We start from the raw sequence: 16,926 nt of genomic DNA, 5'->3' as shown, positions 1-16,926 counted from the left end.
AAAGGTGAAGTTAGGTCATTTCTTTCAGAACAACAACAGATCTACCTGCAATGTGTTCAGAAAATTTAGTCATATCAACAAGCTGTACAACAGCTGAGATCACCAAAACCATATCATGCCCTCATGAAATTAGCCTGATTATCTATTCTTTTTTCATGGCCAAACACAACTTTATATTATTTTTAAATTGTTTTCCCCATTGACAATTTAGAGTCACATGTTTAAGCCCTCTCTTGGCCATGGTGGATCACACTTTTAACCTCTCCCCAGTCTTTAAACCAGATTTAGTGTCTACCAGTTGGCCCAAGAAGCTTGCCGTCAGGTTTTACTTACAACCTACTACACATAAGGTCAACATAAAATATGCTACATCTTACAGATTCTATCTTTGAATTATGTTTTAATGTGAGTTTATAAAAATGGAAGGACAAAGCCTCTTGGATAAAATACAAGGTTTCTACCATCAGAATCTCTTTAAGGAGAAAAGTTCTTCTCTGTTACCCCCACCCCCTGCACAGCCCGCCTGCCTCCCCACCCACGCCCCGCATAGTAAAACACCATCATGTATTATATCCTGATCACAGCTTGTAATTTTCCTTTATTGCTCTTGGCACAATTTGTATTTATTCATTCCTATTTAACTATTTGCTTAATATTCTTCTCCCTGTATCTACAGTCACTATCCCCATGAGAGAATAACCATATCTCTTTTCTACCACTATGCACTTAGTACCTATAAGAATGACTAATACTCAAAAAATATTTATTGAGAAGAGATCGACTAAGCAGTTCTGGATCTATTTCTGTCCCAACAAGAGTTCTCCCTAAACTCTCTTGGCCATGGTGGATCACACTTTTAACCTCTCCCCAGTCAACCTGTCTTTCTTGCCTTTTCTCTCCTTATATGCATTGTTTCCTGGTGATCTCTATCAGATTTCTCACACTTTTATTAACTGTTTAACCTGGCTACAGCTTGTCACCTGGCTAAAAAGCTTTTTCTTCACAAATTAGCATATGTACAGGAGGATTTACATAGAATATGGGGACTGCCCACAACAGAGGGAATACTGAATGACCTATACTGCCACTGTACCTGTTACAGGTGTTTAGCTTTAAGAAACAAAAATTAACTTTGGTTAACTTAAGCTGGAAAGAAATGTATTAGAAGGACATGTGATAACTCATAGAATCAAAAGAAAAAGTGTAAAATCAGACTTCAAGGAGGAGACAGGGCAACTTTGAGAATCTAGGTAGCAAGAAATAAATAGATTCTCTTCAAGTTGCCTCAAAGTGAATCTGTTCAGTCCTTGTGAACACTTCACTCCAGATTTCAATTTCAGAAAGAGCATCTGACTGGCCTAGAGTGGATCACGTGACCAACCCTGGCCCAGTGATGGGGCACCTTGGTTGACAGGCCCACTGAGAACCCATTCATGGGGGATGCTTCAGTCACTCAAAAGAAAGGAAATAAACAATGTCCAAATGTCCCTTAGAGCCTCTAAGAACCAAGTATAGATTCTGTTGGGTCCTAAAGCATGCCATGTACTCTTTAGAAAATAGACGTTTAATAGAGTATTCTTCCAAAAGAGTTGACACAGTGATAGGCTTGAACCCTGCTTCTGGAAGTTTTACTTATTATTGGTCAAAATGTATATTTTGATGTCAGAAGAATGTCAGAAGGAAAATAAAGGAAAATGAGAATTAAAATGGCCATTATCCAAATATCCAAAGCCAGTTCCAGGCAAACTCTGAAGCAAGTCACTCTTCCTTCATTCATCATATCTTTACTAAGGGACTATGCTCTGCTTCTTTTCCTCTTTGTTTTTAATTGCTATTTCTTTCTAAAATTATTTCCCTTTCTGCCTCAACCTCAATACACATACACAGACACACACACACACACACACACACACACACCTCTAGTCACTGTCTATTCCTGCTTAATCTAGTAAAAGAGCTTCAGTCTAGAAATTTAAATCTCTTCTGTTTCATCTGTAACAGCTTAACTCATGTGGATCAATAGATATAAATGTAAAGGTGCTTAGTAAGTTGCTACATGCATAGAAAATAAGATAACATGTCTATTGGTAATAAAGTATTATTTGTGAACAGGTGCCCCCTTTTAGAGCACTTCTATCCCCAGTCTCCCTTTCTCAAGTCCAGGAGCCCTACGACTTACTGGTTCGGGTGCGGAGGGTTTTGATGATGGAACAAAGAACCTGATAACCCCAAATTCCAAGAAGTTACAGACTAAAAATAATTTAACATATTAAACTTTCCTCAGCTGTCGGAGACTATCCTTTTAACAGATTTCCTTGCCATAACTGAATCTTTGAAAGGGTCCAAAAATAGCACCCCTCTTCTCTCCCTGACTTCTGAACCAAGCCTGAAGTAAGATAAATAAGTCAACCAAAATACCAGCTTTGTTCATAAAGTCTGATTTGGAGGACGAGGCCTATCGTGAGAATCAAAAAGGCTTCCTATGCCTGAAGTCTTTGAGCTCAGAACCTCATCTGAGAGAAAGCTAAGCTGTGCAGTGAGCCAACTCATGCACTAAAGCCACTGCCCAGGGAAGGAAGGGCAGAGTCACCAATCCCCATTTTCAGGACTTTTAGTAGGTTAGTTCCCACCAATCCAAAATCACGTCTCTCATACCCTTGGCATCTTTATTTTCACTAATGATTAACTAAATTTAGTGTTTCCTTCAATTAAGAATATAAGCAATAAACCATGTAGTATAAGAAGTATCTTACTTAGTCAGCCAATCAATATCACAAGTATTTTTATGACACTTTACAGTTGCAAATATCATGAAGTATTATATGAACTCATCACTACTTTCAAATTACAGTAGCTATTAGACCTACTGAAGATGTAAATATATTACAAATATTTAAACAATTTTAATAACTGTATTTTGATATAACTGGTTTTCTTTATGATCTTACTTATTTTATTTTATGTCTTGAAAAATATTTTTCTGAGCTTTACCAGACTAACATATGATTACATGGCTCGATAAAAGGTAAGAGTCCCTTTTCTTAAGGGAAGTCAGTATAAGCTTTTAAGTCAAATGACATGATCATATTATTCTTTCACAAGGAAAATTTGGGAAACCTTTCTAGAATGATCTAAGATTGGGAGAAATTAACGTGTCAAAGTCCTTTACAAACTGGCTTTTGTGCCCCTGCCCTGCATCTTGTCCTGCCTTTCTCCCACATCGTAACCTTCTGGACATCTGGTCTTCTCACTATATCCCATACCATTTCATGCTCTTTACTTCTCTAGGATTCTGAACACGTTGTTCCCTCTGCTCTGAATGGCTGCCAGCCTCTTTTCTACATCATGAGTACCTACACATTCTTCATACCCAGTTTACATCTTCCTCTCTGTGGAGCTGTCATCAGCCGTATTCCCAACACGTAGCACCTTGGACATAATCTAGCACAACACATACCACATGGCATCCCTAGCAATCACATCCGTCCCCCAGACTAAGCCGTAACATCTGTTGTCCTAGCATCTGCAGGAATGCAGTCTGCCAGCCCTTCTTAATCTGTCTCCTCTTATACTGGTTTTGTTCCTTTCTCGATTAATCCTATCTTTCTTCACGTCGAAAAAATCCTATCTTTCTTCACATCAGTTTCCACTGCGTGCGGAAGTGTCTCATGGCTCCCCTCTTCCCTTTGGCCACCATGCCCATGCAGGTCCTCCTGGGTCTTCCTCATCCTCACTCCAAAGCCTCTACAAGTTCGTAGTTGTCTCCCAGTTGATTCCAGGCCGCTGTCGGTAACTGTTCTATACAACTTGATGAGCCCGAGAGATTTTGTCTACACATGCCACACCACAATTCTGCTCTTCTTCAGCTGCACCATATTAGCAAGAGGATTGAAACAGAAGCCTTTTCATGGCTTACTGCCTTCAGACTTTACCTGTGAAATAAGGGGGCAGGTGCTCTCTGTCCTGACATCCTCCAAAACTTACTGAAAGTATCTCTCCTTTCTTATCCTCCACCCCATTCCTACGTGGTTCCATGTAGGAGTCCCGGTTCAGGCACTCATCACATCAAAACCGCAGTCATGTTCCCTCTGAATTTTGGTTTCCCACCAGTCTCTTAGCTTTTAATACCGTAAGACAGGGAACTGCTCCTCCTGTGCATCCTTCTCCAGACTGCAGTTAGATTAGAAACTCAATGCTTAAGGACTCCTCCCCTCTCTCAGAATTCTGACTCTTCTGATAGGAATCCCGGTTTTCGGTATAATCTCTTTTTCTTAATCAATTCAGAAACTCAACTTTTACATTTTTCAGGGCCAAAGCAATGAATGCTGCTATAGGCAGAAGCTAAGGGGCAACAAGAAAATTGCAGGGAAAAAAAAAGCATTTGCAATTTTATCTTGACTCACTAGTCTGTGTGTTACATGAAGACTTGGAAATGGACAATGAAGACATTTGGACCTTGTATTCTACACTCAAATAATCAGTTTAGAAAACAAGGTCCAAATGTCTAGTCTAGGGAACTAAATCTAGTGTCACTGAAGGTCAGAGCTGGAAAGACCTGGAGAATTCATCTTCGTCTAATTCCCTCACTACAAAGATGAGGCAGTGAAGCTTTGGAATGGGAGAAATGGGGGAATTAAATGACTCACCCAAGGACATGGAAATCAACTCTCTTTACTTTTGGCTCCCATGTATTCAGTGTCTGCTCTATGCCACGGCTACTTCATAGTCATTGTCTCATTTACTCCCCAGCACCCCCTGAGAACAGATATGATTAGGCTCACTTTGCAAAAGAGTAACTAAGGATGACAGAAGTGAATTTACTTCCCAATGTCAGAGAGCTACTAAAAGAGGGCAGGTTTTCAATTCCACGATATTTAATGCCAGAGCCCAGGCTTCTAACCTGGGCCTACTGTGTGTCAGACACCTTGCTGAGGGCTGAGAATACAAGGAAAATAAGATACAATACTGAGTTGCTGGATCTGCTAACACTACAAGTTACTGTTAGTCTGCTGCTGTAGCCTGCAGTGACGTTTCTATCAGATTAGGAATAAGGATTTCTCCTTTGAAATCTACTCAATAGCAGCAACTCACTCACAGGCAATGTCGCTTAGGGCAAACTTCAACTCTGCTATCTACTTATCAGTTGAGAATCCTGGGGTGGCCTCTGTTCTCTATCTGAAAAAGTACAAAGTGCCTATTCTGGTTAGCTCACAAGACTATTGTGAATTTCAAAGATCATAGACATGAAAGCCCTCAGCAAAAGGTCAAAAATTATTGTAAAAATCCATCTGAGTCACATTGCATATTCTCCCACAAAGGTTTTCAAACCTTTTTATAAATATTTATAATTGGTTTATGAAAATTTAAGAAAGTAAGGCACAATAGAAATCTACAGTGGGAGGGGAAGGAGAGGAAGAGAAAGAAACCACGGATGAATACAATAGCACCGGTCATGTTCTGGCCTTAAGTCGATCAGTGGTCCCATGAGTGCTTCGTTTATTCTTTTTTGTGTGTTAAATATTGAATGATAAGTGTTTGCATTTTTTGACAAAGAAAGTAAGGCATTACTGCGGGGCGGGAGGAAGCTGTAAAGCAAGAGGTTGGAAATATGTAGAATTTCTTCAGGGGAATGTTTTGTGTTTAGAGTTCTTTTATGGAAGGAACTCAAGGCTATACAAGATTTTATGAGTGCGGGGAATAAAAGTAACGTTTCTAACCTACTGATTTCTTTAAACTCAGATCCCAGGTTTTAGACTTAAAACAGTTTCGTGCCCACTTTCCCCCTTCAAATAGTAGGAGATCATTTTCTCTTCCAAGAAAGAACTCTCATCTACTCTAGAGAGATAACACATTTGTCATAACTATAAAGGTATTTGGAAGAACAACTGGGCTTTACACAGACCATCTGGAGAAGACAAATGTTTCATGTAAGCATGTGGGAAATTTCACTGACAACATATGTAGCTATATAAATTGTCTTCAGGATTGCCAAAAGGAGAAAATTCCATTACACATGTGGAAGGTATTTCGACAATCACCTCAAAATAAACACACATCAATCTCTTAACTTAACTAAAACATATGTAAGGTGTAGCTATGTTTCTTTTCAATGTAGTGACAACCTAATATACAGCCTCTGCAGAGAGATGCATTGGGTTCAACTCCACAGGGACAACCTTAAAATCACTGCGTTCATCTGCTCATGTTTAAAGGAATACATCTGCCTGCACCCTCCCTTGCTTTGCACACCTTCCACTCCTGTGAATGCAAGACATGATATTATGGAAGAGTACTAGACAGGAAGAAAAAAGTCTAGTCCTATATCAGTCACTAATTTACAGAGTGACCTCAAACAAGTCTTGTCATCACTCTGATTTAGTTTTATCTCCTCTACAATTAAGAAATAATTCTTTCCCTATTTACATATTACATATTTATGAAGATACTATTAACACTTCATGTTAGGATAACATTTTACAATTCAATAAGTTTTCAGTTTGTTCCATTCAGTCACAACAACTTTATCCCATTTTATAGGTAAGAAAATTGATATTGTATTAGCGGGAAAGTAGTGCTACAGTAAATTAACCCCAAAAAGTCAGTGGCTCAACACAATAATAATTCCCAATAATAATACAGGACTTCCTGATCACTGAGTAGCTTTACTGCATGGCTCCAACAGGTCCCAGGACCTTAGAGTCCTTTGCCTTTAGCTGGCACACAGGCAAAGAAAGAGTGAAGAAAACACAACCACTTCTTAGCAATCTCATCCTGGCAGTAACCCAAACGACTTCCATTCACATCTCATTAGTGAGAACTAGTTAATAGCTCCACCTGGATGCAAGGGGGCACTGGGAAATACAACTCTGGCTGGCCAGCCATTTCTCAGTAATAATGTTATTCTGTGGAAGAGGACATATGACTTTATGGTGAACAGTTAATCATCTCTGCCATGACAGCCTACACAACTAATACATAAGTGTATTAGCTATCTAGTTCTGTATAATACACTACCACAAACTCTTAAAACAACACACATTTGTTTTCTCACAGTTACTCTGGGTCAAGGCTCTGGGTGTGAGTTAGTCGGTCTCTGCTTCAGAGTCTCCCAAGGCCATGGTCTAAGTGTCAGCTGGGCCGAAGTTTCATCTGAAGTTTCAACTAGAGAAGAACCCACTTTCCCACTCACATGAGTCTTGGCAGCATTTGATCCCTTGCAGCTGGAGGATTCATGACAGTTTCCTTCTTCAAAGCCAGCAATAAAGATGGAAAGATTCTAGAGGCAGTGAGCTAGCAAGACAGAGTGGCATGCAATGGAATGTAATCTTGGGAGTGATATCTCATCACTTTTGCTATATCCCACTGGTCAGAAGTAAATCACAGGTCTACATACACTCAAGAAGAGATTACATGAATTCCAGGAGAGGAATTGGGGGGCCACATTAAGGTTTGTCCATCGCAATGAGAAACTCAAACCTAGATTTTCTGACTATAAATCCAGTGTTCCTTTTACTTAATCATTTGTTTTTCTATGGACTCCATAGTTCTTATCTATATTATAGTGATAATATTTACATATAACATACCAGTTGTTATGAGTGACAAATGAAATAGTGCACTCTATGAGCTGTAAAGTACAATGTGAATTTAATGGGCTATTATTATTATTATTTTATCTCCTTACTTGTAATGTTTCTTTACTCTTTTTGCCCATCTAAATCCTACTCTTCTGTCAAGGACCATCTCAATGCTACCTCCTCCAAGAAGCATACATATATATCAGTTGGGATTAGTTTCAGTTTCAAGTAATAGGAAAACAAAGTGATAGCTCAAGTAACAATGATGGTAGAGCTGATAAGATAGAGCCACAATGTCACTGGGACCCAGACTACTTCTAGACCTCTGGTCTGCCTTGCCTAGAGTGTGATCCTTGTCCTCAAGGTCTAAGATGGCTACTGGAGCTCCAGCCATCATGTCCCCAAACCAAGCAGCTAGAAGGAACAAATATTTTCATAGCTGCTTCCCAGAAGTCTCATGCAACACTTGGACTCACGTCCTTTTGACAAGACCCTAGTCCAACAGCTATACCTGGTTGCAACAGGACCTGGGAGATATACATTTCAGCCAGGTATGAGGATATCTTAAAAGTGGGGTTCTGTAACTAAGAAGAAGGAAGAGAATGAATTTGGGGATAATAAATAGTCTCCGCTATGGGATGTTTTGGAAACATTAGGTATACACACCTACATAGACAAAGGGGGTAAATAGGAATTTTAGTAGTTTGTAACCAAGGTGTGGAGAGCCTAGAACTCCAGGTTAAGGAGTTGAACTTCATTTGATATCTAATAAGAAAATGTAACATGATGAAAGGGATGTTTTAAGAAGCTCGATCTAATGATGGCTTCAGACTTGGAGAATTTTAGTTCTGAAACTTGTAATCTAGCAAAAGATTTAAAAGATACAAATACTGTTTGAATGGTGATGACGGAGATGAAGAAAATAAGTGATGTTTACTGGAAGTCTCCAGTTGCATGTAAGAAGCCAAACACTAGGGGATAAGCAGAAAACCACAGTCTTCCTCATGCCTATTTGAAATCGGGATTCTTGAAATGGCAACCACCATTACTGGTCAGCTACAAATCTGCCAACATGGCAGGGACCACATGCAGCCCCTCCATGAGGAGCACCAGCAGCCAGCCTCAGAGGCCGGGACTTGAAAGTCTGACTCAACAGTCAGGGCCCCCGCCACCTCAAGAGGCTGGGAACATCTAGCCCAAGAAAAAAGAGAGATCTGCAGGAGATCTTAGCTCCTGTCCTGAGGCCACACCCACAGACAACCTGAGGTTGCCCGAGGTGGACAGCCAGACAGGAGAGACCCAACATGGAAAAATAACATTTGTTCCTGCTTAATCAAGAGGTTGTCAGAAAAGATTCTGTTTCAGCAATCATTGAATGGATAAATTAATTAATTAATTAATTAATTAATTAACAAATGTTCCTAAAGTTCTTATTCAGAAAGTTGGGCTGTAGAACAGATGATTAATCTACAAAGCATTTTGAACTGTTCCCCGAAGACCCACTTTCTTAATTTCATCTAAAAATATGACATGATGATAGCAGAACTTATTAAGAGTAGAATTTATTAAGACAGAAAGAAGCTTAAACCCCATGGCCAGGGTTTAATAAAAGGACAATTTCCTATTATTAAAAAAAAAAAAATCTGCTAATATGACATTATTACTTTCTTCGTAGAAGATGAAGTTGAACTTTTGGCCTCAGACTTTAGCTTATGTCTATGAATTTTTTTTTCTAATAATGTAAGCAATTATTTGATGAGACCACTTTAGAAAGAAATGAGATCAGCACTAGGAAATAAATGTTTCTTGCTGTGAAGCAAATCTCATAAGAATTCACATATCCATTTAGAAATGCTTTCAAAAAATGAACACTTAAAAAAATTCTGATTTGGTCATCACTTCAGGGATTACTATGCCTTTGTTAGCTGAACGACTTGTGCTGCCAATACACATGATCCTGATCCAAAGCTACTTCAACAACGTGTTAAAAATAGCAAACCAGAAATGAACTGAGCACCGGCAACCAGAGCCAGAAGAGTGCTCAAGGAGTTGCACTATAAATAGAAGAAGATTGAGAGAAAACAAGGTCAAAGAAACAACCAAAATGCTTTTCTTTAATACAGACTTAGATTCCCAGTGCACAGCGAGTAAATGGGTTACTTCTCACATTATTTTATTTAAAGTAGCTGTGGTTTACACATTCTGAAATTCTGAGAGTTGTTTTTCTGAAAAGTACCATTCTCTCCTAACAATAAGAGTTTATTTACAGAAGAAACCACACTGCTACTTGCCTTATCCTGCTCCCCCAAAAGTGGGAATATGGCATTGTGGAACCCCTAATTCTAAATATTCATAAACCCCTTTGAGAGACTGTTAAAGCCTCCCTTTTATGTTCACCCTACAGAGTGGTGTGTTGTCTGCCAAAATTTACCACTCTGCAGCTTTAGACAAATTTGTGTGTTTGGTGTTGGGGACTTCCCTCAAACCATGCCAGGTAGAATCAGCTATAGATCAACAATAAGAGATATTCAGAGCCTCAAATGCTTTTTTCTCCACCTCATTCCAAAATGAGGCATGGCGACTTCTGAAGTCTCCCTCCAGTTGCCACAAGTTTGCATCGACTCTGCTCTGCCTCAGACTGCCTGGCTGTCTGCCCTGTCACCAACCACAGATTTGGTGCACTGCAGCTGCTGAAAGAATCTACATCTCCACAGTCTCCGTTGCCTGGGACAACACCCTGCACTGGTTTCTCTACCTCAGAGAGGAGCTCGTACCAGGCAGGAAGCTTCTAGAAGCTCCTGGGCATGAAGGATCAGGCCTAGAGGGGTGAGGGGCATCACACAAGGAAGTGGCCCAATCTGAGCAGGGTAAGAAAGGCATTCATGGAAGGGGATGGTCCAGCATGAGCTAATAGAGACTGAGTGAGAAGAGGAAGCATCCATGTGAGGGAGGGGTGACAAAGGCAATGAGAGATTGGTTACAAATAAATATCAGAGATAAGCAGATTCCTCACTGCCTGAAAAAAGTATAGAAATGGAGAAAACTAAAATGAACTCTGTGGTACTGGATTGAGAATGGAGGTGTTGGAGAGAACTCATGGTTTTTAAGATAGGTAAACTTAGGTAGATGCCGATGATTGAGGATAGATAGATACACAGATAAGATGCAGAGATACATAGATAGATGAGAGTTGGGCAGGCAAAAATCAATATAGATGTAAATGTGGGAGGGATGTATGTGTGGGTGGGTGGCCAGGTACATACATATATTCCTTATCTCTGTCCATTGGGAAGGTCTTGGAGCAGTAACACTGCAGGAATAATACACAAACCTAGCATTCGGATCTTGGCTTCAAAAATACTATCCTCCACTGAAAGAAACCAGGGGCTCTCTGAAGAAATAATTAATTTTAGGGCTGGGACAGGGAAAGTAAAAAGATAAATCTAGAAAACCCTATGCCTGTAAGCAAGGACCTAAAACGATGGGAATATCTTAAAAGGACATAGAAGCCAGCCAGAAGGGGTTCCCACAGACCAAATCTGAGAGAAATTTATCATCAAAATAAATAGTAATGGTAGTGGATTTTCATTCATTAAATGAAGCAGGAAACATGCATCTACAATATTATAGATGATAGATAGATAGATAGATAGATAGATAGATAGATAGATAGATAGATAGATGATAGAAAGTTTGATGAGCAATGGTATACTTACATAGTTTCAAAGCATCTCTCGCCAAATGATTCATTAATTAACAAAGGAGAAAATAGTAAGTTTACAGTAGAAAAGCCTGGTAGACACCATTTATCATGAGCTGAATTGTGTTCCTTCAAAATTTGTATGTTGAAGTCCTGACCCCCAATACCTCAGAATGTGACTGTGTTTGGAGGTGGAGCCTTTAAGAGGTGATTAATATGACCGGTGTTCTCCTAAGAAGAGGAGATTAGAACACAGAAAACAAGAGTGACGATAATGTGAGGTCACAGAGGGAAGATGGCCATCTGTAAGCCAAGAAACCAACACTGCCGAACATTTATCTTAGACTTCTAGGCCTCAGTGCTGTGAGAGAATAAATTTCTGTGGTTTAAGTGACCCAATCTGTAGTATTTTGTTGTCACAACCATAATACAGCAATTAATACACCATCTTAAATACCTAAAGTGAAGATCCTCAGTAATGGGACAAGTCAAAAGAAGTGCCACCTGACAGGGTGCAATGAAAAGAGCACAACATGTCACTTCCTATTCCTGCCAAAAATGCTTAACCTGGATCTAATCATGAAAAAACATCATACCCTTCCAAATCAAAGGGCATGCTAAAAAATAACTGACCTGTAATTTTCAAAATTGTCAAGGTCATGAAAGTCAAAAAAGGATTAAGGAATGATAACAAATGTACTCATTCATTTGGCAAATACTTATCAAGCTTACGGTGTAATGGGCAACACATAAAACAAACAAATATACAACGTTTGGAAATAAATGTTAATTGGAAAAAAAGCAGGGTAAGTAAATAGGGAGTGACAGGGCTGCTATATTAGGTAAGATGGCAGGGAAATCTTCAAAGGAGGAGATACTTGAGCAGACAAATCTTCAAGGGAGGGGAAGGAAGCCTCACAAATATCTAAAAGAAGATCATTCTAAACTTAAGTAACAAGTATCAAGATCCTGAGGCAAGAACATTCTTGTTGGTTTCAAAAAAAGGACAGAAAGGCCAGAGTAGTGGTGGTTGAGTGAGAGGAAGAATAATAGAAATCAAGCTAAGGGGGTGACCAGTGGCCAGGTCATAGCAATGCCTTGGAGGTCAAGATAAGGGTTTTGGATTTTATTTCTAGTAAGTACGATGGGAAGCCACTGGAGATTTATTATTATTATTATTATTATTATTATTATTACTATTATTAAATTTATTAGGGATAACATTAGTTAATAAAATTAGATAGGTTTCAAGTGCACAATTCTATAATACATTATCTATATATTGCCTTGTGTGCTCACCACCCAAAGTCAAGTCTCCTTATGTTTAACTCCCTTTACCCTCTTCAACCTATCCCAGCCCCCTTCTTCAATATTTTGGAAGAGCTTGAGAAGGATAGGTATTGAATCTTCTTTGACTGTTTGGTAGAATTTGCTAATGAAGTCATCTATCCTGGACTTTGACTTTGGAAGAGTTTTTAATGATTATTTTAATTTCCTTACTGTTGATGGGTCTATTTAGGTTTTGTAGTTCTTCGTGATTCAGTCTAGGAAGGTTATATACTTCTAAGAATTTGTCCGTTTCTTCTAGGTTATTGAATTTAGTGGCATATAGTCTTCCATGGTATTCTTGTATGATCCTTCGTATTTCTGTGATGTCTGGAGTAACTTCTCCTCTTTCATTTCTGATTTTGTTTGAGTCTTTTCTCTTTTTTCCTTAGTGAGTCTAGCCAGAGGTTTGTCAGTTTTATTATTCTTTTCAAAGAACCAGCTCTTTGTTGCATTAATTTTTTCTATTGTCTCTTTTTCTCTCTAATTTAATTCAGTTCTAATTTTTATTATTTCCTTCCTTCTGCTGGTTTGGGGCTTCATCTGTTCTTTTTTTCCCAGTTTTTAAGATGTAATGTTAGGTTCTTTATTTGGGATTTTCCTTGTTTCTTGAGATAGGCCTGTAATAATACACATTTCCCTCTTTTTATTGCTTTTTCTGCATCCCAAAATTTCTGATATGTCTTATTATCGTTTTCATTTGTCTCTATGTATCTTTTGACCTCTCCTTTTATTTCTTCATTGACCCAGTCATTCTTTAGTAGTGCACTGTTTAATTTCCACATATTTGTGGTTTTTCCACTTTCTTTTTGCAGTTGATCTCCAATTTCAAAGTATTGTGGTCAGAGAATATGCTTGGTATGATTCCAATCTTCTTAAATTTGTTGAGGCTTGTTTTGTGTCTCAACATATGGTCTATCCTTCAAAATGTTCTATGTTCTATATGCACTAAAGAATGTATAATCTGGTATTCTGGGATGAAAGTCTCTGTAAATATAGATTACGTCCGTTTGGTTTAATGTACTGATACAGGACATCACTTGTAAAATTCTTAATCCTTTAGCTGGAAATGAAATGGGACATCGCTTGCAGAGTTCTTAATCTTTTTAGTAAACCTAGTTAAGTTTTCTTCTCTCCTTTCTTTAGGAAAAAGGCCCTCTCCTTCAAATCCGGAAGCTGGTGACTCATCCTCTGGCTATTGATAAGGGTCATCAGCCCATTGTTAGCAGAAATGGTGCTAGGCCAGACAGGGCCCTTAGAGTCTGAGAGGGGATGGGGACTTTAGGCCAAAGGTCTTTTTTACTCTTTAAGAAATATATTAACCAAGCATGTTTCCCTTTACTCTCTTAATAGGCAAATCGATAATAAAAATTAATAGATACATAATTTGAATAACAAGTTCGTATCTTCTTTTCCTTGTCTAGGGACTGAAGTGGAAACCCAAGACCCTGTCCTAACTAAGGCAGAAAGGGAAAGAGCCCATGAAACCCCAATAGGCAAGGACTACGACCTTTCTCAGCAGGAAGCAGATACAGAAAAAGAGACCTCCTGTTCCTCAACATCCATACTAATAATAAGGGGGTTTATGGCTCTTAGAAAAGAGTTAGGCAAGAAAGTTAGGGGGTTTATGGGTCTGCCTGCAAAGATGTCATCCTATTCTAGAAGGGGTCCGCCCTGATCCGCCCACAATTAAGTAAGCCAGAAGGCATTTTTAAAACTCATACGAAGAGGCAAGTAAGCAGAGGATTAGGTACCAGTTTTAGCCAGTCACTCGCAGTGGAGCAATAAAGACTCCAACGACCTTCGACTCACCTGAGCCTCATTATACCATCATTATAATATGATACATATGCCCAGAAGTTCATTAATACCATTATAACAGACTGAATTCTGGGAACGAACATGCGCAGAAAGTAAATGATGAATCACTGAATCCTGCCAATCTTAGTTGTCAATCAAGGAAGCCCCTCTAAGAAAAGTAACCACTCACAGCAAGTAGGGATAAAACCCCCAAAGGCTTTGTTATCAGGCCTTTTGAGCCACACTTCTCTTGCTCAGACTTGCTTCCACTTCTGGAAGTGTACTTTCCCTTCTAAAAACACTTCTTTCTGCTATATTTCAGTGTCTTGCTCAATTCTTTGTTCAAGACATCAAGAATCTAGACAACACGCCAGGAGAGGATCCCCACTCCCCAGTAACAGTGTCATTTAAGGCCAATATTTCACTATTGATTTTCTGTTTTGATCATTTATCCATAGCTGTCAATGGGGTATTTAGATCTCCTCTTATAATTGTTTTTGTCAGTTTCTCCCTTTAGTTCTGTTAGCAGTTGCTTTATACATTTTGGTGCTCCCTGATGGGGTGCACATTTATTGATAAGCGTTATGTCTTCTTGATGTATCACCACTGGAGAGTTTTGAAGGTAAAAGTGACATGATTCTATTATGATTTTAAAAAGTCACATGAGCTGCTATGTACCAAATAGACCATTTTGGAAACAAGAATGGAGACAAGAAGTCAGTTGGAAGATTCTTACTGCAGCCAACGTGAGAGATGATTATGGCTTGGGCTCAGGTAGTAATGGCGGAGAAAGAGTAAATGGCTCCAAAAATAAGAACAGGGAACACTGGTAACATTTTAGAAGCAAACAGTTCTGCAATAAAAAATTAAAAATTAAAAAAAAAACCCGAACAGGAGATGGTTATTTTTTCTTTGGGCTAGGGGAGAGGGGACTAGGTGCAGGTATGAAAAATCCATTCACTTGCATTTTCCTTAATTTCACCAGAGAGCACTTACTCATCCTCTACAGCTTGCTGAAATGTCCTCTCTTCCACACACCCTTCTATCCCCCAGCATTGATCACTTATCCAGACTTCCACAGCACTTTGCTCCTGAGTATGCTCACTTCCTCATGTGGTTAGTGGTGTTTGTCTCCACTTCCGGATTCTAAGCTCCTGCACTGCAAATTCCTGTCTTGAAAGCCTGAATCATCACACGTATTTCATAAAGTATGTGTTGAGTGGGGAGACAATATCACTATTTGATAGAAGCATTTTTCCAAAGAGAAGTATTAAACCATGGATTTATTGGGTGAGGCTATGGTATCTCATTCAACACTCCATTGGTTAATCAAATTACTATAGAATCTACTGGATAGGACAGGGCTTCAAAATCATCCCTCTGCTCCATCCTGAACAAAATTCTGGCTGTTCAAGAACAATTTCAGAACTTGTTTTACAAACAACCAGCAATGAAAATTCTTTCCAGTTAGGAAATCTGGAACTCTTGCACTTATGCCAGATTTAGCAACAACCAGACGTCAGGGCTGCCTGTATCAAAAGGTGCTTGCTATAATAAACAGGCCTAACCAAGGTCAAACCTTCAGTCGACTCAGCAATAAGCATTGTCAGGTTGTGCATTCCATAGAGATTAGGCTCCCTCCCTTTTTCCAATCACAGAGCTTGATTCCATTGACATTTCACTCTAGCTGTAGGAATATACTTTTCCATATACTCTTCCTAAAGAATGCTTAGGTATTTACTACCCCAGGCTTTCTGAAAAATATTAAAGGCCACTCCGAATCCCTTGTGATGGTTCTGTCCAAATATGTTTCTTAATTTTCTTTTTTCTACCTGCTTCAGAGGCTTTCCATAAGCCTGGCCTGCTACTTTGTCTTTGTCATTGTTATGCCCCAGACCCAGAACAGTAATGGACACATAACAGGCACCAAATATATGTGTTTCGCTTTATAAAGCTAGAGAAACAGTAATTTAAAAACTTTCCCAACTTAACCTGTGATTTCCAATTGATTTTTTATAATTGACAAGGATGTTTCTGTCTTAATTAAGGGATACAATTTTCAAAGCTTCTCAAAAAATTAAATTCACTAATTTTTTAAAGAAACGTATCATATTTCACCTTGAGAGAAGACCGACTCTTCGTTCCTGCTCTTCCAGGCATCTCACTCCCTAATTATAGTTAATGCTCAAAGGGATTCAAAATACTTTAGTTCATCAAGATAAACTATACATATTCTATATCAAAGCTATTCTTGGCATGTTTTCCAGACATAGAACCAACAGGCCAACAAATAGCCAGAATTGTTATATGCCTCCTACATCAGGGAGTATCCATCACAGGGATTTATGACCCTGTGAAGCACCATCAAAGACCTTAATGAGACCTTAGCCCAGGCTGCAACATGGGCAGTTGCACATTGGCCACTCACCCACAGTGAGGAGACTATCACCGAACTTATAGTTGTTTCCAGCTGTCCTCGTGCTGTTAAGTTATTGTATTCTCCACGGATGTTAAGCATTTCAT

At 39.0% G+C, this 16,926-nt stretch overlaps 1 protein-coding gene across 1 annotated transcript in view; it reads right to left on the bottom strand.

Moving 5' to 3' along the window:
* Positions 1–1,851: 1,851 nt before the first annotated feature.
* Positions 1,852–16,926, bottom strand: part of GPAT3 (glycerol-3-phosphate acyltransferase 3) — a 77,449-nt gene continuing 62,374 nt past the window's right edge. Inside the window, exon 13 of the transcript XR_005649217.1 lies at positions 1,852–1,917. The gene's annotated coding sequence lies outside the window, so the exon portion shown is untranslated. The remainder of the gene's footprint in view (positions 1,918–16,926) is intronic.

This window comes from Pteropus medius, unplaced genomic scaffold, assembly GCF_902729225.1.
Source record: "Pteropus medius unplaced genomic scaffold, Ma_sr-lr_union100, whole genome shotgun sequence".
NCBI classification, from domain to species: Eukaryota; Metazoa; Chordata; class Mammalia; order Chiroptera; family Pteropodidae; genus Pteropus; species Pteropus medius.
The sequence above is the reverse complement of the archived record's forward strand: the minus strand, read 5'-3'. Positions and strand labels throughout refer to the sequence as shown.